The following is a 24,097-nucleotide window of genomic DNA, read 5'->3' as shown; positions in this document are numbered from 1 at the left end:
TGCAGATTACACAGCTGCATAATCTCCCAGTTGAGCAGCACGGTGATATACAGTCAGATGGAGGAGAGCTGGGAGTTTGGCATTTCTTACCTGTTTTCCAGATCTCTTTCATGACTCTGAAGAGACGTGAAGGGTGGTAAAATAAAGAAGAAGCAGGGTTTGTTGGGGTTTTTTTCCCCTTATGCTGCTGAGATTGCCAGTGAATATTACCTGAGCAGCAGCTAGCAAGTTTCTGCAGGAGTGTGTTGATGGAGCAAGTAAGTAGCAGTAGCTCTGAATAAATCATTTATGTGTGCACTGCAGACTGTGCTTCAGGGATTGGCATTAATGGTGGCGCACTTTCAGACAAACAGAGGAAAAGGCTTTCACCCAACTTTTTACTGAAACCTCAGAGGAATAAAACAGGTCAGTGGTGAATATTAAATTAACTTTTGGCCATCTTCCAAAGTGATCTGGCCTAGTTAGGAAACATCAAGAAGGAAGAAAGCTTTGCTTCTTCACATCCTGATTTCTCCAGGGAGGGGAGAGAAGGAGATCTGTGCGTGGCATTACAAAGGCAACCTGATTATCTAAGTCAGCAGTTCTTACATGTGCACAGAGACAGCCCCATGCAAATCTGCCTAACACCTTCATGCGCTTTTCTTGCAATGCTGCAGCAATATTTGATCTGACTGCATTTTTTAATGCTAACTTGATGAATATGACTAGATGTTATGACTAGATCATCAGGGTGTTTATTCAGTTTTGCAAGACCATCAGTACAGCCTTATAAGATGGGACATAATGTGACTTTGCTGCCCTTTCCTCCCGGTGCGTGTGTAGGATCAGTTCTTCACTGAGTGTACATCTCCCTCTCTCAGCCACGTGAAAGCCTAGCAAGGCTGACTCCAGTGGAAACTACTTAGCAGCCACAGAGATCCTGCATGGAAATACCACTCTCCATTTTCTGCATTTTGGCTGTTCATCCAAAACTTAGAATTTGTTTCAAGAAAGTGTACTTTTTTAATACAAGCCTGGGTATTTAGGGATAAAGGAACAGTGCATTAAAACATCCGTATCTGTTGGCTGTCTCATGAAGAAAACTGAGAGCTATACTATCTGTTCATAAGGAAAGAGCTACAAGAAGAGAGAGCAGAAGATGGGTGAGCCCTTTGCTAAATTTGTCCTGTTCTAAATTTGCAGTCAATCACCCCATTCAGAGGTGTGCATAGTGAGAGATATGAACAAGCCATCCGAGCCACTGGAGCCTTCTTCCTCCCCAGCATCTCCTGGGGTGTGCCTGCAGACAACTTCCCACCCGGCCTCCCATGGGACCAGGTTCAGTACACCTGAAGAGGGCTAACCTTCATTAGCCCAATTAGATCTCCTGCAGGGAGCAGGGCTACTGAAATGAAGAGCTAATGTGTCCACACAGCCAACTTTCCCCAACACTTAGGTGTTCCCTTCACAGGGCTTGGGTTTGCTTTAGGGGGAAGTGAGTCCCCGGCAAGGCGAAGTGACACAGGTCAAAGTGGAGTGGAAAAGCAGGCTGTTGTGTAACCTCCCCTTGGCATGCACTGCCCACTGTCGCCTCTTCAGCCTCTCACCTTGCTTGCTTGTTGTGCTTCAAACGCCCTGTCAGATGACTCTGGTTAATGCTGCAGGTATTCATTGGGACAGACTGAAAAGCTCACATGCAAAATAGGGAAAACTTCAAGGATGCAGCTTCTTCCTGTTCTGCGGTCAAAAATGCAATTCAAAGGTTTTAATAGAATTGGTCAAACGTTGTGATGAGTGGGGTTTTATTACTTTTTTTTCTTTCTTCAAAAATTTTCAACACAAATGTAAAAGCCACAAAGCAAACATTTTTTGGCACACATCTCCAGTTAAAATTTGGAAACACTGCTGCAGGACCACATGGGAACTGTATTGCCATGCATCTTAGATTTAGATTAGATATAAGGAAGAAATTCTTCACTGTAAGGGTGGTGAGGCACTGGAACAGGTTGCCCCAAGAAGCTGTGGCTGCCCCCTCCCTGGCAGTGTTCCAGGCCAGGTTGGATGGGGCTTTGAGCAGCCTGGTCTGGTGGGAGGTGTCCCTGCCCATGGCAGGGGGTTGGAACTGAGATGATCTCTAAGGTCCCTTCCAACCCAAACCATTCTATGATTTTGTGATCTTGCTGCAGGTGCTGGTGTTCCCCCTGTTCATTAGTGACAGCCCCTCTCCTCGCAGTGTGGGAGGTGCCACCTGGCCTAGGAGCCCAGCTTCTGTGGAGGGAGGTGGCATGGGGCAGCCACCCTGACCTCCTGCTGTGGGCCACCACTGCCATTTCAATGCTAGTGCTTTCCAGGTACTGAATCTTCCCAGTCCAGGGGAATTTTATGATGGCAGGAAAAATTTTTTCCCAACCAGTATTATTGGTTAAACACATTATTTTCTCTGGGATGGCAGAGAAATGACAGATTTTTAAAATTTTAGTTTACCCTCAATAATGTCACAAGCTCAAAGCTGGCTGCACCCTGTGAAAGTTTCCCTGAGGAGGGCACAGAGGTGCCAAAGGACACGGCTCTGCCTCTGGCACCCAGCCGGGGCTCCCACTTCTCACCCCCCAACCACACCTGGGAACCAGCTGGATGCCGATGTCCGTGGCAGACAAACCTGGCCATCTCCAAGGCTTTAGGGCTGTTGGTGACCTAGACCAAGTTTAGGTGGTGGGCTTTCTCCATGAGGTTGAAGGGTGAGCTGCTGAGCCACCAAACCTCAGTTATTTTCCACATCTGGTTTGACTCTCTGCGGATAAACAGCAGCCTTGCCATTAACAACAAAAACTTAATTCACTGAGGTTTGTTCAAGCACTGAGAGCAAATATTTTTCCTGTGCAGCTTGGGGTCATTTTAAGGGAAAAACAGGGCTGGAGGTATATTGCCCCTTTAAAAATTATTATTACTTCCTAGAGAAAACAAAACATAAAGCACCTCTTCCTTCCATTTGTGAGGTTATTTTTACTGAAAAATTGCTGGCTTGGGAGGGAAACATTGCTTTGTGCCTGACTTGGGATCAGAGCAAGGGATTTGAATAAATGTATGGATTAATTTACCTTTTTTGTTGTTGTTGTTGTTATGAAAACGTTCATTTGTAAGTCAGACCTCAATAAAATCCTGTAGAAATGTTTGGTCTGTTTTTCTGTTGTCTGATCCCTCTCAGTGCCAGGACTTACACACAGAGGGAGGGGATGGAGCAGCCAGCGAGTACCGCAATTATAAGTATTTTAGGAATCGTCCATGGCTGTATAAGCTGCTGATTTTCCTCACTGCTGCTTGGGAGGCTGAAGCCCCTATGTAGGTCACGTTCTCCAAGACTGCTGCCTGCCTTACAGCCAGAGCTGCTGTTGACTTGGTCTATCTTAATGCATCAAAGAGCCTCCGCTATGTTTCAGTTCCCCTTCTGAACTCGAGCTGTACCACTCAGCTCTTCTTGTAATCGTTGAGGTGGGTAACCTGACCAGGGGAGCTTGAGGATTAATCACAGCCTTTCTGGTTTCCCAGGTGGAAAAGAAAATTTCTCATTTTACCATCACCGTTGTTATTTTTAAATCTTCAAAATCTCTCGCTAAATCTCTTTTCCCGCCTTTTCTCTTTTTTTGGTTTCCATGTATCATAACCCAGTTACTATTATCAGTGATCATATGCGGCGAATCAGAAGAAGTAGTTAAGACTTTTTTTTAATTAAAAAATACTTTTAAGCGAACAAATGGAAACCCACAGAAAATGAAAATGGGAATGCAGCTGGAGAATGTTGCTCTCTGATAATAACATCAGAGGTACCATTATGTGGGGGAGCAGCCTATTGAACAGCCAGGGGTTTTGGGGTAGAGACTGTTCCTTAGCAGTCCTTTTCCCTCCTTGCTGTTTTGCACAGCATCACCTCCAGACAGGGGGATTAGAAACTAAGAGGCTGGAAGTAAGCAACTGACAATTTTCAGGAAACCTAAGGAAGTATTGCAGGGAGGAACTGGTCATTTGTCCCTCTTTGCTGCAGTTTCTGTGCCTGGCATTGCAAACTCCCATTGCCTTGGGAGCAGTGCAACGTGGGATCAGCTTCTGCTGGCCTTGACCGGGCCAGGAGAGCAGCATGTGTCTGCTGTGACTGGGAATTGCCCGATGCACAGTGAGTGACAGCTGGCTGGGGTTGGGCAGAAGCTGATGCTGAGTGCATGCTGGCAAGAAATAGCTGGTTTTAACCAGATCGGCAAGGTTTTTCCTTTTTCTTCCTCGCAGATTTTACCAGTCATGATTTTTCTCCTTTGCTAGCTAGGTTACATCTTAAAAACTCTCACCTCTCCTAACCATGGCAGGAATGTTTCCCCATGTCTTTGCTGTTAAGCCGAAGCAAAAGTCAAGTAAGAAACCTGAGCTTCTCTGGGGCAGCAAAATGTCACCCCCCTCACACGATGGCCAGCAGGAGCAGGGGGGATTACTTCTCCCCACTCCCATTTGCCACCCAGCTGGCCCATGGGGAGATTAGGAGGACCAAGTCCCAGGGCTGGACCATCTGTGTGCCTGGAAGCGGAGCAGGGTGGCCAGGCAGAGGCTGAGTCTGCCCTCCTGCCAGCGGGTTGTTTCCCCGCACCCCTTCGTCCCCCGGCACGAGTACTGCAGCGTCCCAGCATGGCTGGGACTCAGTGGGTGCCATGGGGGACAGGGGAGCCCCTTGGGCATCGGGCTGCTTTGCTCAGAGGCGAAGCAGAGCGTGCAGCTCTGGCCCTGAGCTGCTGTGAGCTGGAGAGTGCAGATAGAGTCCTCGCAGGCGCTGCTGGCGGAGGGAGGATGTTTTGCCCAAACTCCTGCAGAGCAGAGCTCACTTTCCTGCACAGTCACACCTCATTTTAAGGATGCCTCCTCCCTTTTCTTTTTTCCATTTCCAGAGCCAAAGAATGCAGTAAAACTCTCAGTAACAGGTACTTCTTATCAAACCTGATTTACAGAGTGCTCAGACTTTTCAGTGTTTGTCCTTGCTTTCTGCGATTTGGCAAGCCTGCCTGAGTATTTCATTTTTATGATTTTAGTTTTTGTTTGCACATGGCCAAGAGACTTATGCGAGTGGAGGATTCATGAAGTACCAGGAGCCCTCCCCTGCCAGCCAGTGAGCTGCGGGACGGAAGCAGGGAGCTGGGTAGCGCGCTCAGCTTTCGGCTGGCTTTGTGCCTCCTCCCCGGGGTGGGTGGTTAGTGGGTTAGCCGTTTGTCAAGCACTGCTATCCGACCACAGATAGCTTCATGGGACAGTGGAGAAAGATGGGACTGATCTTCGTGTAATAACCTTATCTGAAATTCAGCCAGCCTTCAAAGCCAACTGATATACTTTATTTTTTCTCCTCTCCTTGCAAAGTGTCAGTGGGAACAGGGTGAGGGTCTGTTATTTTTTTAAAATGACAGTTCTGATATCACCTAATTGGTTTGGTGATAAAATCATAGAAGAAGGTTGTAAACCTTTCCTGATTTGTTCAGTTCTGCTACCATGGAGAAATAACTCTATTTGTCTGCTCCTTGCAGAAAAAAATGCAGACTGGGCAGGATTTTTTGTTGTCAAGTGAAACACCAAATTAAATAAATAAATGAACAAGACCCCGGGCAAAATGCAGATTCAGTCAAACATTTTTTTGCATCAAATGCATGATCATTTTAATAAGGGAGATCCAGCTAAATGCTCGGAGGGAGGGAGATGGTAGGAGAGAAGGCTCGAGGGGGAGTAGCGGGATGAGGCTTGATGTGTTTAGCTAGGCAGTTAGCTCTTTCAGCAGTTTTCTCCATAGACTTGAAGGGTTGGGTAGGATAGGGTTCGGTTTTGTTGTTAAACCTTGTTAGTGTCAAATCTATTGATGCCTGGTAAAGATTATGCTAATGTGTAAGCCTTTGGGGGTTGTGTGTGTGCTTGCACGTGTGACTGTATTAGTAGCAAATGCTGATCCTGACAGATTAAAGGGGAGGTTAACAGCATATATCACTTAACTCTGTGGCCAGGGTTGTTCATCTTAAAACACTGTGAGTAGATGGATGGCACCCGATGACAAAAGTGTCAGGCAACCAAGTGTTAATGACTTAATCACTCGTCCCTATTCCCTCTTTCTATAGTCCCCCTGGAAATAATGCATGTGCCTTCTGCTGTATTAGGCACATTTCTTTTCTTTGCCCTGATGCTATTGCTATATAGTGACACCTCCCAGTGGCACTCTGCAACATTTCACTGAAGTCCATACAGAACTGTTCCTTGACAGGTTTATGAAATGAAGTTTTTTATTTGTGTAGATGAAGTGTTATAAAATGTCTTCTAGCTGCCTGGGTACCTTCTTTAGAGAAATAATCCCATTCCTCCCTCCCCCAAATATGTGGGGCCCCTATTAATTAATAATGAAAAGCAAATAAGTACTTTGTAATTATGTCTGCAACAATTTGGCATTATGGTACAAGTTCCCCAAACATAATGATGTCCTGTGGCTCAAGAAAGCAATCTCCAGTTCCAGATGTTGCTGTTACTGTTAATGGGTTCGTGCTGTGAGAGCAATCTCTCTAGTCTGCTGGTATAACAGTGGGTAACACCTGCTCGCAGCATCCAGGGACTCCACAGACCTGGAATATACAACTTAAACATGCCTCGCTCTCTTAAAATGGGAAAAAAAAACAGGATTTGGGGAGATTCAGATACAGTCTAATCATGCCAAATTACCAGGTTCCCCACCAGCATCAGAGCTACGTCCCCCCGTCTCTGTGTTCAGTGGTCTCCATTTATATACCTCCACTTAAAACTTTCCTCTTTTAATGGCTTTCCCTGTGGTTGAGTATTTGTATGGTAACACACACATTGGTGTGCATCTCTGCAGACAGTACTTGATAAATCATTGCAAGCCCGTTGTGGGTGTGCCCTTAACTAGAAATGATGTGTGAAGCCACTCTTGTTTTGTGTAATAGGGGCTTTTTTGGTTCAATTGAGCTCAATTCTAAGTCTTGGTGTATGTCAAAAATATGTTCTCAACTAAATAAAGGTGTAATTATAAAACAATTCAAGTAAAGGGATGCAGAGCGTGGGACAGACAGACTGGTCTATTTTTCTCTAGCAGCTCATTTTGGGTTGAACAGGAATGGGATAGGTTCTGTCCTCCTGGGGATGTGGAACTGATGTGTAGCGAATGCAGCCACTCTCTGACGATAGCTACAATGGAGTAGCTGCCTTTGTGGACTGTCTTCCAGAACAAATAGGGATTTTAGAAATGGTTAACATTGTGCTTCTTGGATAAATCTACTTTTGTTACAGAATAGAGTCCTCATGGGAAACTACACAAAATGACCAGAGAAAAATACCACGTGCTTGTCAAATTCCCCATATTAAAAAAGGCCTTTGAAATCAGTTTGCTCCAAACCAAGCAAGAATTGCATCTCAGTTGAACATGAACGGTTTGTACCATGACTGCATATGATTTAATAATGCATCTTTATGTTAGTTGGTGCAATTTGATCTGTGGACCATCCCTTAATCATAACAAAAGATGCCTTACTCCTCCAGTAGTTGTGCTAAAGTCACCCCCATAAAAAAACACCAGTGGGGCCAGTCTGGAATAAGATACGTAAGAGAGCTATCGGAATTTGATCGGTGAAATTAAGAAAAAAGATAGGCAAAATATGAAACACAAGGCTGCAGGGTCCTCTGTCTGGCTCAAGGCAGTGAGTAGAAAGAAATTCAGACTTGCCGTCAGCTAAAGCTCCAGCACAGCTCCTTGACATGACTATGTAATGCAGCAAATCTGTTTCTCGTCATCTGACGCTCCACCGAGACCTATTGCTATGCTTAGCTGAGAGCTTTGAATGTCCTTGCTTTTGTTGGCCTCTTACAGAGTCCCTCAAAAACACAGCTGATCTGATATTTTATTCTGCTGTTGCCAACTATCCTGGTTGTTGTTGCATAGCAGAGAGCTAGTAGCAGCCAGTGTAGCAGTGGATTTTGTATTAATGCAGTCAGGGTAGCAGGGTAGTGGTTCTGCTGCCCATACAGCCCCTGGCAGGGCACAGGCAGGATGAAGGGAAGACCACTTTGCTCTGCTGGTGTCTGAGGAAAGGGCAGCGTGAAGGAAGACCTCCACTTCATAGCCATCTTTGTGCAGGAGGAGCCCCAGCTACAGTCCTCTTACTCCTTGGGGCTTTGAGGCAGTTTCCTCACCCCATACACAGTGGTCTCTGGAGCTTTTTTAATGCTAGGTGCAGAATAGGAAGCCAGGTGCCTGTCCTGGTGCTGGTGGCTCAGGGAATCTCAGACAGTGAGTGCTAGATATGCTCTGGTTTGCTCCCAGCAGATCTGTGCTCATTTTCATAAACAAGCAGTAAATGAGGAATGAAGTCATCCTCTCCCCTGTTGAAATCTTCATGTCTGGCCTTTGGATGTCTCTTATAGCCCCTAGTTTGGGAGAGTTTCCACTCATCTAAAGCAAGGATACATGAGTTGACACGAACCTGAGAACAAAATATGGGCGGTAGCAGCATCAGACCTGGGAAGTGGCTGTGGACGGACGTCCTGAGCACTTATGCCTGTGTTCTTTACCCCGGAGAAACTATCAGAAAAGGATGCGGTTCCTATGTGCACCTCGTAGTAAGGCAGAAGCACAGATATAGAGGAGTGTGCAGGAGTCACCCTGGCTTTGGTCTGGACTCGGAAGCCCAGTCACAATTTCTCAACAGCACAAGTGAAATGGAAATGTCAGACATCAATAAGATGGAGGAAACAATTGGTTTTTCAAACTGAGAGAAAGGAAGACTCCATGGAAATGCTTCGTTCCCCTTTTATGGTTACATCCACGAGTAGTCAGGAGGAAACTGATTTACGTCCTGAGTGCACAGTAAATCACTGTGAGAACCAACGCCCTGTCTGTGTGCTACTCACCGGGAATGCCCTCTGGCCACCAACAACCACAACGGGCAAAGTTTTCTGTCTCTGAAAGACACACCAGCAATTTGGGCTAGGGTGATGAGTTTTGAAATGCGCTTGTGCTGTAAAACCTTCTGGGAGCAAACAGTCAAACAGCCAGCCCGTAGCTGGAGATGATAGCTGGTCTTGGCCATAGCCAAGGGCACTGCCGCCCAACCTGTGACGGCCGGCAGGCACCCACATATGCGTGCCTCGCTGGGCTTGGAAAAGCACTACAGGAATGAAGGCTTGATATTTGGGAGGGAGTTTTATGCTCAACACTGTAAAGACACCTGGGAACAGACATACCAACTGTGCTGAGTGTGTTGCGGAGTTTGGAGACTCTCTCTGTCATGAGGGATTAATCACACTGGACTAAATAATCTGGCCCACAGACCTCTCCAGGAGTACTGTATGGGAGGGCCTGGGAGACCGATGCAAATCTGCCAGCACAATTACTCTGGTCAGTGTGATCCCAGGGCAAACCCTGCGGGCAGCACTGCCCTGCAGGGAGAGGGAGGCCTGCTGCCTGCAGTCCCTGGCTTGGAGCTGCGGGGGGTAGGGTGCTCCCAGCCCTGCCAGCTGCTGCCTGGTGGGAGCAGTACCCTGGGCCAGCAAGTGCAGAGCCTGGCTGGAGCCTGCTTCAGGCACAGCTGTTGCCAAGTGAGGCAATTCCAGCAATGAGGAACTGTGCTTCACACAGCACAGGTGCTGAGGCATGAGGGTCATAGAGCACATGAGGCAGTCAGGGTGACAAGGGAGAGCGCTGGTAGCAGGAAGGGAAGATAACAGGGTAGGTTATCTGCTGTTATGAGTACAGCAGGATGGGGAATGGAGTTTCTCTGGCTGCTTTGCAGTCTGTAACCAAGATGAAATCACTTACTGGAATAATAGCTGTTGTGATGGTAGTTGGCATTAGCGTGTTAAATATGACACCAGCTGTTCCAAAAATATACCACTGGAAGGAAAGCAAATTTACAGGTGTCCCATCAAGATTTGAAGATTGAGGAGGGGCAAACTTAAAGCAGGCAGTAGGAGTAATGGTGGGTCCCTAATCTATCTGTTCAGATATCGGAAATCTTTTTCTGATATGGCCAAGGCTGCTGCTACTTTTTCAAAATCTTCAGTGGAGACATAAACCTACTCCATCCTCTTCTGGGCAGCTGTCTTTCAGTGCACTGTAATAACTGGGCCATATTAAAAGGTTTGTGGTCATCAGTCCCCAGTTGCTCTCCCAGCATTACAGGATGGCCAGATCCTGGCACAGGGATTGTAAAGAACGGCTATGTGAACTCCCACCCCCTTGCTCCCCAAAGCAGCAAAACAGACCAGTACTTAAATGGCACTTGACACTAAGCTTGGCCAGCATCTCCGTGTAGTGACTGGTTAGCCTATGACACTATATATTGAAAGACTGTGACATCACAGTTGATTGGCAAATGCTGCAAAATGTCGCATATTATGATGCAGTCCCCATACAGGGTTTTATAGCACTCCTAATAAAGCCCAGTGGGTGACTGCAGTGACAAACACAAGAAATGGGCCATTACATTGTGTGACGTGACAGCAGCTTTCATGACAATAAAGGGGCCTGTAGCATAGAGCCCAAAAGCCAAGTATGAGTGGACTAGATGGCATAAAATACTTGCATGCATCCTGGTAGAGCATAATCAGCTTTAAACTCTTCACTTGGAGCAAAAAACAGACTGTTGCAGGCAGGGGGGAAAGAAAATACTCTTTTTCAGTGAAAAAGCTGCCCAGAAGAGCCATATTCTAATGCAACATATGGGTCATTATTATAGCTTGTCATTGACGATACACAACGCCAGGGTTCAAGAGAGGTGGGTAATGGGTGCATTAGCTCAGAAGCTGCGAGGCTTGGAAAGCTGCATGAGGTATCTCTAGCAGACACTCAGAAAGCAGTACGTGATGCAGGACAGGTGTCTAAATCTTTCCTGGCATCCAGCTGCTGCCCCTGGGTCCTATTTTGTGTTGACCAGCCCTTTACAGATGTGTTGGATACCCAAATGAATCTCAAATGGCACTGGACACCTTTATTTAAGCAACTGAATCCCACCCTAAGTCGTTTGCTCAAGATCTATATAAAGCCTCTGTGAGATCTGGGACCCAAGCCCAGACGTCTTCACGTGCTATCCAGCATTTTGATCACTGGAACATGCCCTCTCTCAAGAATGAACATATCCATATGGTGAGTTTTGCTGGATTTATTTTTGCTTTTCTCATTTTGGAATAATTTGACTAGCCAAGGGTCATTAAAGGAAGTTTTGCAGTGGATGACAAATGCTTCTTCACAGTGTACATCATGTACAGGGAAGGGGTCACCTAACCTCACTATACTTTCTGTCCTTTTGTTTCAGCCTTTGATGCTGGGTTTTGGAGGGAAATGTACATGGTGTTTTAATATCCCTGTGCTGAGTCTCACCCTAACTGTGCAGTGCCTTGGGTTTTGGGTTGTTTTGCTCTGCTGTTCAAGAAAACATCCATGTGAGCCTTCAGTATGGCAAATTATATGACAGAAAAAGAGGGAGAGAAACCCCAGATCGAAAGAAAATACACAAGGAGGTGGGGTTTAGGAAAGCAGCCTCCTGTGTGGTAGAAGACCTGATGGAAGTGTCAATGAGACAGTCCAAAAGTTCATCTGGCATGCAATGGATGCAGTAAGGTTTTCAAACTGGCCGTTTAGTGCTGGGCTTTCTAGGGTCAAAAAGATTGCTGTGCTTGCTGTGCTGTGTATTTGGAGCAATAGCTGACAGTGGGGAGAGTCTGGAATCTCATCTGTCAGTTTGAGGACTTAGTGGGCTGCTGAGAGAAGCAAGAAAATTAGAGGCCTGGTATGGAGAGAGGAATAAACTGGGTTTGGAAGCATGAGATCAAACAGTTTGTAATATCACTTTGGCTGAGGCTCGTATCAAATAAGAAACCTGCTGAAAAAAATTATCTGAAAAAAATGAAGCTGCTCTGATTTCTGCTTTACAAGTTTCTCCATTGATTTAATCCTTCCCCATCTGTTCTATGAGTGCTGTGTCCGGTCTAATGAGGCCCCCTTCGTTCTTCTCGTTTGGGCAGCCATCCGAAACTGCTTCTGTTGAGGAGGGCTTTTTCAGCCCTAGCGGCTCCCAAGGGATTTGGGGGCAGAGAAATACAGAGTTCAGAGGAGCAGCAACTACTTGTGAGAGTTAATGAGGGGAAATGAACTCATTTGTGATACTTGTAAACTTGAAACTCAGTTACAGGGTGGGGGAGAGGGCTGGGGGATCCAGCCAGCTGCTTTTAACGCAGACCTGCTGATCTGGGGAGATGCAAGCTGCCGGCTCTGGAGAGCCTGACCATGCACAGAACTAGCTCCGTTTCTGGTTTAAATGGGATTCCTTTGAAAGAGACTCCAAGTTGTGACAAAAAAACCTACATGCCCTTTCCAAATGTCCTGTCCCAGGGCTTAGATGCTGACAGTGTGCTGTTTTGTACTCCCAACTGTGCTTTATACCCTCATCTTGCCAAGCCCTTTGAGCCTTTAGCCTGGTTGCCCACTGCTATTGCCCTTAGCGGGCTGGCACTGATGGACACCAGTCTAATCCCTTACCTTTGTGACAGGTACCACAGAGAGCTAAAGTACTAACAAACTGAAAAAGCTTCATAGGCTACAGCTCAATGTCTCATGCTTTACATAATTTCATTGCCATGTTACATTTCAGCAATTTAAAAAGCAAACATGAAGCAAAGACACATATGACTAAACTGTACTGTTTTGTTCCCTGTCTTCCTCTGAACAGCATCCCCCTTCTCTTTGATCCCTAAAAAGCTAGCTATGGCTTTAAATAAACTATAAGTGGGGACACGACTCTGCTTGATGTCTGGCCTGCAATGGAAGTTAAGTGTCACTTCTCATTTTGTGTGGGTGCAGAACAAAGATGCCTGTGACCAATCCACTGTACAGTGCACTCGTTTTGTTTGAACAGAGAGCTTTGGTGAGAAGCATATTTCAAAGGGCCAGGGAAGCAGATTTTAAATGCTGTCAAAGAGAAATGTTTTTACTTTTTTTAACTCCCATTCAGGGTATCTTATGTTCCTACCTCATGGACACTGTGCAATAACCTTGCGCAGTAGGTAGAGTAGGCAGCTGGAGCACCATGACAAAGACTAGCTCGGCTCACTGGGTGTCCATCCCAGGGCAGGTATTGACCCATGATAAGTCAACCAAAGCAGCTGAACACAGGGGCATTTGCAAGTGAAAGAAGGGCAGAAACAAAAAAGCAACTAGATAGTCTGCAGTACTGCTCATTTACAAACAGCAAAGCCTAGCCGCATTTGTCTAACCAACTTCAGTCACTGTTGCCAACACCAAATCAGAGGGCACTAGGTATGTATGAGATAATACTGTCTATGTACCTGTTGGCACAATATTTTTCAAGAAGAGTGCAACAACCAAGGAAGGACTTTAATAAAATTAGTCCCAGATTTACTATGAATAGGAGTTTAGCCTGGTCTCATAGATGCTAGCAGGGAAAAGCTGTTTTCCTATCAAACAGCAATGTAGCTGAGTAAGGAATTGAGATAAATTGTTGGGATAACTTCCAGCTGTAGACTGTGGTGAGTAAATGATATAGGTCATGCCTCCCCAGCAGCCAGGGTTTTGGTTTCACATCAGGCAGTTCTGTATCGCCATGCCTGTCTCTTCTGCACCATTTGCTTCATATACTTTATGTACACCCTACCCTCCCCATGCTTCTGCTCTCCCTTGTACATATTTAATCATAAAATCTCTCTGTCTTTCTGGTTCCTTGTGTTTGATGTGTACTTTATCCTGGCTACTGCCTCTGGGAGCTGGTCCTTGATGAAAAGGGGCAAAACAGACCATCAAGCTATCATGCTTTGCACGAGGCCTTTTCCATCTGTCAGAATTAAATGGCACTTGGGCTTTTCCCTTGGCCTATCAATATTTCCACAAAAATCATCGCTGTCTAATGAAACTCATGGAAAATAGTTCCAGGATGACATTCCCTTGAATGTTGTCATGGTGTCACATAGCTCTGTGCAAACGTTGGGGTTTTTTTGGCTTTTTAAAGATTGATCCACAAAGAGGATTACCACTGCTGCTTACTGCAGCCCTGCCACTGCTGTTGCACACATTTACCTCAGTCACCAGTCTGCCCAAATAGGCTCCTGTCTTTCAGACTAAGCATTTTTAATACCGATTCAAACATTTAATATGTAAAAGGTGGTGTCCACAGCCTTGGCCTTGCCCAGGTGCAACTGGGCATCTTGCTGTTGACTCCAGATGGGACAGGATTTCACCAGGGTCTCCCTTTCCTATGAAAGAGTCCAGCTTAAGGCTGCTCATCTCTAAAGAAAAGCAGCCATTTATTTTCCAGACATGAAGGCTCAAGGTTTTCTTCTTTTTCTCCCTCCTCTGCGCTGTTTGTGGCTGTTACGGGCAGCAAGTGGAATCGGTTCAACTCATCTCTCTCTACTATTTGATTATGTACATTCCTCTCTTAATTTTCCCACAGTGGCAACGAGGACAGGGATAAAATACAACTGTTCTCCCCTTGCACCGTCACTGAGACAAGTGCAAACACCGAGCTTTTAAGTTATTTTTTAGCTAAAAGCAGCGGGCGGTCAAAGCTTGTAAGAAGAGGCTGTCCCTCACTCAAAGACACATGCTCAGGTGCTTTCTTCTTCTCACTTTGTCTGGAAGGGAAATTTCAGTAGCAGACGTAGCTTTTAGAGACACATAGCCAGCTGCGTTAAGATTGAGAAATATGGGGCTGCATGTATCCTTTCCAGGCTCTTTTCTCCCCTGCTTTTGCCATGACTGTGTCTCTCCTGCCACCTCCTCGGCAAACCCTCTGCAGCAGAGCCACAAATGCCAGAGGGATGGCTCAGCCCCACAGGCTGGTGTGTTTCTTGCCATAACACAAATATAGCACTTCTAGCTCACAGGACAAATGATGATCTACTCCTTCATAGCTGATGGATGAAGCAAACGGATATGGAGGAATAAATATAGAATTCCCGCGATCGTCTTAAATTCCATGTGTGTTGAAAGGAGTCGGGGTGATTCTCCTAGGGCAGCAGATGGCAAACTCACTTGGGGATAATTCCCACTGGATTCTTGTTTTTGTGGTCACTGCTTATAGAGGTCACAAATCCTGTAGCTTGACTTCTCCCTGGGGATCACTAAAAGCATTGTTTTGGATTTTGGAAATCAAGCCCAGTATGTAAGAGAGGCATGTGGCATGCTCTAAAAGGAAAATCATATGTAGTATTTTAATATGCATTACATCTCAGACTCTGACAAGATAAGCACATAGATGATGAATGTAATTTGTCAGTAAAATTCAGCAAATATATCTTCAGGGTTTAACTTGATATCAAAGCAAGAAGGAAGCACTGAAAGTATAGAGCTGAAAATCAGATTCCTCAATCCTCTTCAATCAAGTGATATTAATTACTAGATAAGTAATAGTGATTTGTACCAATGCAGTCAGTATGGAGTGAGAGTTCTCTAGGCTGTTATCTGAGTTTGTGAGTAGAACTTGCTGCAAAGCACATGATAAATACTATGGGATTATTGCAGTTCTGCCTTGTTTTAACGGGTCAGAATAGGGCAGTTCTTGCTCAGTGGTTTGCAAGCTATTCATATACAAGGTGTGCTAGGACAATGACATGATTAGTATTTTAGGCAGTAGGTTACTTGAATGTGACTTGTATTTCTATCTGTGTTAAAAAACCTTACAGTCTTTCCAAGCAGTTATTAATCTGTATCATAACAACTGTGTCTTTGGCTGTGTGAAAAGCAAAGCCCTGGCAAGCAGAAATATAGAGTTGCCAGGCTAAAAGCAAAATACATTAAGTCAAACATCAATATTTATGACATAGTCAGTAGTTCCTCTGAAATAAACAAGAAGAAAATCTTGTGAAAAAGGATGGGGAAGTCTGGAAATGCTAGTGAGAGGCAATAAACATAATATAGTTACAATATAAAGCTCAGCATAACTCAGGGCTCAGTTCTTCTAAGAATTCTGGCACGGTCACCTGTGACTAAGCAAAGGCTTCAGAGAAATGGAGTGAGTGATGCACTGTTGGTCAAAAGAAGGGTCAATGAGGGGATCCTTTTTTGCAATCCTTACTTTGCAGCTGGTTCCCAAATATCATGGCAGTCGAGGCATTACTGGATTACATAGAAATGGATGGAGCCACATATCCAAATATCTTAATTAATGAATTGTGAATGAAAGTTACATTATGAATGAAATATTTTATACTAGTACTATTCCTATTTTTAAAATCTTTTCTTCTGCTTCTGGTGATAGAAGACCAGTCAAATTTATTAATCCTCCTACAGCATCTTTTACCATCTTAAGACTTGTAAACCACATCATACTTCTCCCAAAGTGTGGGCTGAACACCCTATCACCCCGGGGCGACATGGAAACGCAAAGGGATAGTGGGAATAGTAAACAGGTTAACAGTTTCCCTGTCACCCAGGGAAGGACCTAAGATTCAGTTCAAGTTCTTATTTTTTGGTTCCAAGGCAATCCATGTTCCATTGCACAACCTGATGTATTAGGTAAACGATGACAAACTGTATGTCCTGATGAGTAGAAAGTTTTGCTTCCTCTTCTAGCTTATGAGACTCCAAAATAAACCAGAGTCAGTGCTGAAAACCAATGCTATAGTAGTGTGTTGCACAGTGGATGACACACTGTTCTCTAAGGCAGGAAATACAGCACTGAGTCCCTCCAAGGAGACTTTGCATCTCTGTCTCCTGTGCTCTAGGTTAAGTGTTACAGTCACTGCGCTGCTGCAGACCTGGGGGAATACAGTTTGCACTCGGTGAGGGTGATGTATGTATGGGAAGAATTAATTTTCTGAATTGTTGTTTTGCACCCTGGTTGTCACTTACCCTGTGCAGATCTGGCCTGGGTTGGCCAGCGGGGGCCGTGGTGGCTGGGGAGGGGGGGAAGGCGCAGCCATGTGGGCAGCAGGCAGTGTGATCTAATCCCTCTTGTTTCTGTAGGAAATGAGGCTAAAAGCTGCTTGTAGGGTATGTGTACGAGGCTGAGCAGCACCCTGTAATCACGGTAGGAAGAAGAGCAGAAGCCTGTAATAATCTTCACCAGCAAGTACCTTGATAATTTGTAGCTACCGCTACATACAGCATATTTAGGACCTGGCCTTTTATAAACAAGGTGCAAGCAGATGTAGCTCTGGTGGCCTGTCCTCTGGTGCCAGCGCAGCCAGGAAGCCCCTGAGGAGCGTCTCTCCTCATTGCCCCCCCCAGGGGCTGCGCACCCAGGTAGCCTGAAGGTACAGAGAAACAGGTCTAGAAGGGCTTCTTCTCTCTGCAGTGAGGAAAAAGTGCTCCTTAAAGCCCCACATGGAAAGCCTGGGCAGCAGGAAGTCCCCTAGAAATGTGAGGCAGTGGCTCTCATGTTGCTCCTGCCACCAAGGTCCCCCTTGTTTGAATATTATTTGGCAATGTACAGAGGAAGGGGCCACTTTCTCCCTTGGGTGACCACGTAATGCAGGCTAGAGCAGCCCCCTGGGAGCCTAGGAGCAAAGCAGCAGGTGCCCAGGCAGCCCTGCCTCAGCCCTGCTCCCTGCTCCAGCAGGTGCTCTGGGGACTGGAGGAGCAGAGGCAGACGACATGATTAACTTTTCCTTTCCACAGGTTAAGTCCTTTAGCACCCCATGTTGGAGCTATGAACTGCCAAGTGAAATATAGTACATTTACATGCACATATACATAGTGACTTGGTCTATACATATGTGTGTGTATACTCTGTGTGTGTGTATATATATATATATATATATGTATATATTTGCAACACTTGAAGTGCTGCACCTTTAACTGTTTGCCTGAGTCCCCAGAACACACATAGCAGACAACTGAGGTTCAGAAACAGGTGTCAGGGGGAAGGCAATAAGACTGTGTCCTCCTGATATTTTCAAACATGGGTCCAATTTTAAAAATCATCTTCACTAGAAACAAAAAAAACTGGCCTAAGGAGCAGTATGGAAGTTTTAAAATCTTCCGACACATCTGTGGAAGCTTTTCCCTTGTTAGCTGCAACATGTGTGGTTGCTAGAGCTACAGTGAAACCAATGCTAACAAGTCTGGGAAAACAAGAATGATTGCCCAATCCGGCCTCATGGTGGTCTGGTTTGCATGCCAGGTTCCTATTTCTGGAAAAGAGGGTGTTGGGGGAGGAACAGACATCAAGAAGGACAGACAGCTGTGAAGGTGTTGTCAAGGCTCACAGCATACCTTGCAGGTGCTTCAGCCAAAAGTTACCTCCCAGCAGCAGTGCTTGTCCACGATGACAAGCACACGTCAAAACTGGTGGAGGAACACCACTTGTCTTTTACCAGATACTCATTAATTCTGGGTTAAGAAATGACAGTAGGTAGGACATATAATTGAATACAAGAAAAGACTAGCTTGTAGGGAGCAGAAGAGTTGTGCTTCATGAGTTGATGTTATGAAAGGGTCTTGACTCAATGATGCCGTAGCCTTGAAAAATTTTTTTTGTGATGTGTGAGAAAAACACCTGCTATTTGATGCAGCCTTTTAAGAAAGAGAACCACGATAAGGAGATGATCGGTCAGATGCATTTTGGTTTGAACATCATATTCAATGGGGGTGAGAATGTGGGTCCTCTGAGTGCTATCCCCAAAAACCTCAAGATGCATCTTTGTTGTATTGCATTGTTTTCTGGTTCTTAATTACTTTAATAATCATGAACTGTTTTGTCTCCTAGAAATATAATTTGCTTGCCTCCCAAATGCAAAGATACTTCCCTCTACCCAAGTGTAGTAAGATGGGAGTTGAGATTCTCAAAGCCAAGTGGTTTTCTTTATGGACAGTGCATATCTGAACCCTTCAGAACAGCTTTGACAGTCTCACTTCTAGGCGTAACTGTGCTATTATTACCATTTGCATTTTCTGGAACTTTTGGTATTTTCCATTGCTACAAGCATCTGAAATATGCTTTATGTTGCTTGTGACAAAACAATGCCCATTCCACATGGGTGGCAGCTAGAAGACTAGCCCAGAGTATAGTTACTGCAAAAGAGGAAAGGCTGAGATTATATTATTATTCTGAAGTGTGTTTGCTGCCTCCCATCATCCCTTCCCACTGTTCCAACTCTGACACTTCCCCTCCTGCCTCCTCAGAAATGTTCAGTCCAACAAATCCTAATATATTTTCTGTATTACGGTACAATTAATTTTTACTGTATCATTATTTTTTATTGCTCTTTCTCCTCAGTTTGCATCTCCTCTCCTGATGTCAACAACTACCTGAATTTACAACATTCACTTTGTAGCACAAGCGCGCAACACAGTGTAGACAGGGATGAGCAGTAACAGATGGGAAAGGCTGGTGTTAAGAGGAACTGGGAGGTCCCACCTCTGCTTCCAGATTCAGATATGGGGCTGTAGTGCCCTTGGTCTGCCTGTCAAAGCCAAAATGGGGACAGGCCAACGGTGCAATCGTGTCTTTCAGGCATACAAGTAAAAGAGGGGGAATAGCTATGCTTGGACTATTCCCGTAAGAGTTTTAAAAGATTGGAAGAGGAATGTTGAAGTCAACACCAGCCTTTGCGAGGAGCCTGTCATGAAGACTTGGAGTCTGGAATTCAGTGTGTGACTGTCTCTGAGGCCTGCTGGGGACATGAAACCCAGCAATGGTGAATTAAGTGCAGCAAAGGTGATATGGTGAACATGTAAACTGTATCGTGTGCTCAGTGCATGCCTGCCATTTGGACTGTATGGCAGGTACATGGGAAGTGGAAAATAGCAGTAGCTTCTCTCCTTCCTTCCTTTCTCATGTCTTTCATTTCCAAATTTCTCTTTCCTTCCTCCTTTTCGTCTCCATTTCTCACTTCCCAGCTCACCTTTCTGGGTTGTGTCTGTCCCAGTAGGGATTTCCAGGCTCAATCGAGTTGTCATCACTTGCCAAATGGTGGGATGCTTGGAGCTGCACCTGCCAAGGACAGCCAGCTCCTCTGAAACAGGAGCAGCAGGCTGGAGCAGCCTTTTTTTAGGGTACCATGAAGTCAAGTGGAGCAGGAGGGAAAATAGGCAATGAAAAAATGTTACTGAGATTCCCTCTCAGAGGAATGCCACGCTGTTCTGCCTCCTTCTCTTGTGTCAGGTCAGCAGAAGTGGTACTGGGTCTGATTTTCTTCTTTATTTCCTTCAGAAGGTAAAATAGAGAGAAGGGAGGAATATTCACACTGCTCCTGCTTAAAAGCTAACTTTTATATAGTCCAAGTCATCTTTGAAATTGAAACCTCCCTGGGATAATGAAACAGGAGAGTCTGAGTTCCTATTTAGACTGATATTATTTAGCTGAGGGCAGTCTTTACTCGAGAGAAATTTGGGAAAGTGACAGACAGCCATGACCTTGATTTACTTTGTAACAGTTTGCGTTGAAATGGAAGAGTATTGAAATTTAAATTTTTTTTTAAATTGCAGTGACATCTTTAAAAAAGAGGACTTTCAGTTCTTCCTTTCAGTATGCTCTATAATGTTAGAAATAGTAGATGTGGATGTGTGACATTCATCTGCTGACTTCTGCATGTCTGTTACCAGACCTGATTGCATTTAAAGACTGGTCCAAGCGTAAAAGTTGACTGGGACTCTCAGCTCACCTCTGAATGATTCTCAAAATGGGAAACACCCATTTATGCAATATAATACTTTTGTTAAACTATGCTCATGGGAGGCATAGTGCTAGATTAAAGAAGATAGTGGAAACTCTGAACGAGGTGCATTTGCTAAGGCAAGTGGAGAATTCATGTGGTATGGAGTATATTCTATCCCATTTACTTTGGAGGTACCCCAAGGTATACTGAAATGCATACATTAAGGCAGTGCTGCTACTTGACATTCATCTATTTGAGCACTGTTCTTCAACTCAGTCACCCAAGTATTTGAAACAATCTGTGTTCGCCAAGTGAAACTGTTAGTTAATATCAGTATAATAGGAATGGAAATGATGGGAGAAGTGGGCAAGGTCCTCTTTCTTCTGGCTGGAAGGATTTCTGCCTCTTTGATTGGGAGTTTTTGGAACTCTGGATGTAGTTTCAGCCTTCATTTATTTGTGTTGGGTTCTTTTCACCCCTCAGCCACGCCCTTTGTTTGCCTGTTCTTTCGTACAGGAATGGGTTTGTTTGCTTTCCTACAGAAATATCTCATGACCAGGAACAAGCGTGGAACTTGTTGGGTTTGGGAGCTGTTACAACCAACCAGCAGTCTGTGAAGGCTCCTGGCTGCAGATTAAAATAATGCCATTGCTTAGGAGAACCAAAGTAAAATGAGAAGAGGGTGTTCAAAGGTTTCTTCAAGGAATAAAGCACCTTGGCATTTGAGCTCCTAAGGGCTGATAGACCCATAATAAGCAGATTTAGGAAGAGAAAACAGAAAAACAAAACATATTGTTCCATTAATCAAAGAAAATCAAGAAGTAAGGATTTGTGGATTTGTCAACTTGCCCTTTACTCTAGGAAACACTCTTTGCTGTCTCAGAAAAGCCACGGGACACCCTTCTCTATCCCAGGGCAGGGGGACCATGGCTAGCACAGGGCCTGCCAGGCAGTAGGCTCCCAGTGCAAAGTGCAATAGTTGAATTTTACCTGGCTGTCCTCAGTGAGAGTGGCACTGATGTGGATTTTTTTTTCCACCTAAAATTTGTCGGAACTTAATTATATAGAACCTAATCAAAATTATTCTGACAAATTTGGGCAGTGAACTCAAAAATTATGGGGATGGGATACAAGGAACAGGCAGCAGATTTTCCTTTTTTCCTTAAGAGGCTGTGTTAAACACTTATTTCATTTAGAAGGGAAATACGGAGATTTATCTGGTGAATTGGCATACTTTCTGCTTTCTTCTCTTTTGATCTAGGATATGATGTATAACCAATGTTACTCCAGAGATGTTACTGATGCTGCTATGTGTATGTAGGATCCCCCTTTGCTAATGACTGTGATATCAGAGCAGTGACAAAACTGAGATTTGATTAATGTGTGGTGGTAGGGGACATGCTCTGCTGTATTTATCTGAAGGTTCACACTGGAGGAACTTCAGATAGGGTCCCACATCCCTATCCACCACAGTCATCCCTCCTCAGTCTTGAGCTCTTTCCTGCCTGTGCCAGAGGGCTGTGCCTGCTGCACACCCGGAGAAGATGGGTGCAGCCTGGCAGGGCTGTGATTTAGAGAAGAGGACCTGCAGAGCCATGCATGCATTTAAAGATGGAGAAGGAGACCCTTTAGTGGAAATCTTATCCCATCCCAGGATAACACAGCCTGGGTTTTGGTGAGTGTGTAACATTCTGCTATCCCAGATGACAGGAGATGTCAGGTTTTCAATCCTGGCTCATTCAGAAGGGCTATGATGTTTGATACAAACGTGTTACCAGCCCACATGCAAAACACAGGTCTGAAGAGAAGGGAAGGAGGGAGGGAGGGATGGATGGACGGACAGACGGACAGATAAATAAACACCGAGGCGGGATTTTTACTGACTTCCTTCAACTTCCCGCTGGCTCCCTGTCTCTAGCAGGGATTTTCTCTGGGACATGATGTACCAGCATGTTCTTAATTAAGAGGGCTGCTGGGTGTTTCATTGCTGAAAGACTTTTGCAGTCCCCTCCCATGTAAGACAGTTCTAGCATGAAAAGAACTACTGTTACATGACACATGTGTGACACACCACCATACCTTTTAGTCGGAGGAGTATGCATGAATTCTGTGAAGCTTTTACAGCCCTGTGTCAAATACTGACCTGTAATCAACATAGTGGCAAGGGTTATATTTGGGTGCAGGCTATGTAGGCGGGAATATGTATAGACACAAATGACTCTGAGCACATTTGCAAATGCAGCCTTATCCCATCAGTCCTGTTGCTTGTGCAATATTTGATAGTCTGCAGCATTGCTGGTAGCAGTAAGGGATCCAGAATAGCACGTCTGTGTTTATATCTGCATGTAGCTCTGTGTGTATATAATAGGTATACGAAGGCATATGTTATACATATGCACGTAGACACAGACTCCTCTCTCCTGCCAGTGCTGTGGCTGCTGCTGCCGCTGCCGGCTGCCGCCGTGAGCATGGGAGCGTGCAAGAGAGGCTGCAGAGCCCGGGATCCGCTGTCCATCCCTCACCCTGGCCACCCCGGCCACCCTGGGGCCTGCTGGCCACCTCCGGGATGGGCAGCGCTCAGCACAAGCCCCGCGCTCCCCCGGGAGAAAAAACGCAGGTAGGGAAAATAAGGCTGCGGATGCCCTTGGCAACAAACAGGCCCTGCGCTGGGGCTGGCCTCTCACTTGGCCGTGAGCCGATGGCTCCTGCAGCTGTCAGTCAGGGGTGACAGTGTTTTTAGAAGGCTCCCTTCAGCGATGCTTAGGCTGAGGAGCTGAGGAGAGCAGAGGAGCGCTGGGAGCGTGTGTGCTGGGTGCTGGCAGCCTGGCTGCTTTGTAGCAGCCGGGAGTGCTGGCCGAGGGATTTTGCTGCAGCATCCTTCCCAGTGATTAGGGGAGGGAAACAAATGGAGTTGTGAGGTGAACCGTGGGGTACCAGGGAAATGCTCTGCTCTGGAGGTACCTGCTCACTGCTGATGCTGGTGGAGCCAGCAGGGACAGAAACAAAACTGATCTCAGCCCGGCATCTGAGCATCCTGGTCTGCAGCAAGCGCAGGGTTATTAAATCCAGATGACACTGTGTAAGAGCCGAGTATTTTGTAAGAAGCGACAATTGCTCGGGAACCAGCATCGCCTGGGTCCTCCAGATGACCTCGTCCCAGGTAGTTCTGCTCGGGATCCTTTTTTTATTACAGAAGTAGAGTTGGTATCTGATGATGTCACGCTCAGGGGGAGGGAAATTAAAAAAAAAAAAAAAAAAAAAGATAGATTGCAGTCCCAACACAAGGAGGATGCAGCAAACCACAGAGAGGGTCCTCTCCTGTAAGGAAGACGAGGCAAAAGGAAGAGCCACTAGGAGGGTGTCTCTCTCCCTCCTGCTTCAAAGAGGAAAACTGTTTGCCTTCTGTAAACGGAGCTGGCTGTGTAATGCATTATGCATCACGAGGTTAGACCTCTTCTGATTTCTTAAGGGAAAGGCGATTTTATTTCTCAAG

General features: G+C 45.5%; 1 protein-coding gene across 3 annotated transcripts in view; it reads left to right on the top strand.

Annotated features, from left to right (window-relative positions):
- Nucleotides 1-24,097, top strand: part of NHS (NHS actin remodeling regulator) — a 269,700-nt gene that overhangs the window by 193,044 nt on the left and 52,559 nt on the right. The window lies entirely within an intron of this gene.

This window comes from Athene noctua, chromosome 1, assembly GCF_965140245.1.
Source record: "Athene noctua chromosome 1, bAthNoc1.hap1.1, whole genome shotgun sequence".
Classification (NCBI taxonomy): Eukaryota; Metazoa; Chordata; class Aves; order Strigiformes; family Strigidae; genus Athene; species Athene noctua.
The sequence above is the reverse complement of the archived record's forward strand: the minus strand, read 5'-3'. Positions and strand labels throughout refer to the sequence as shown.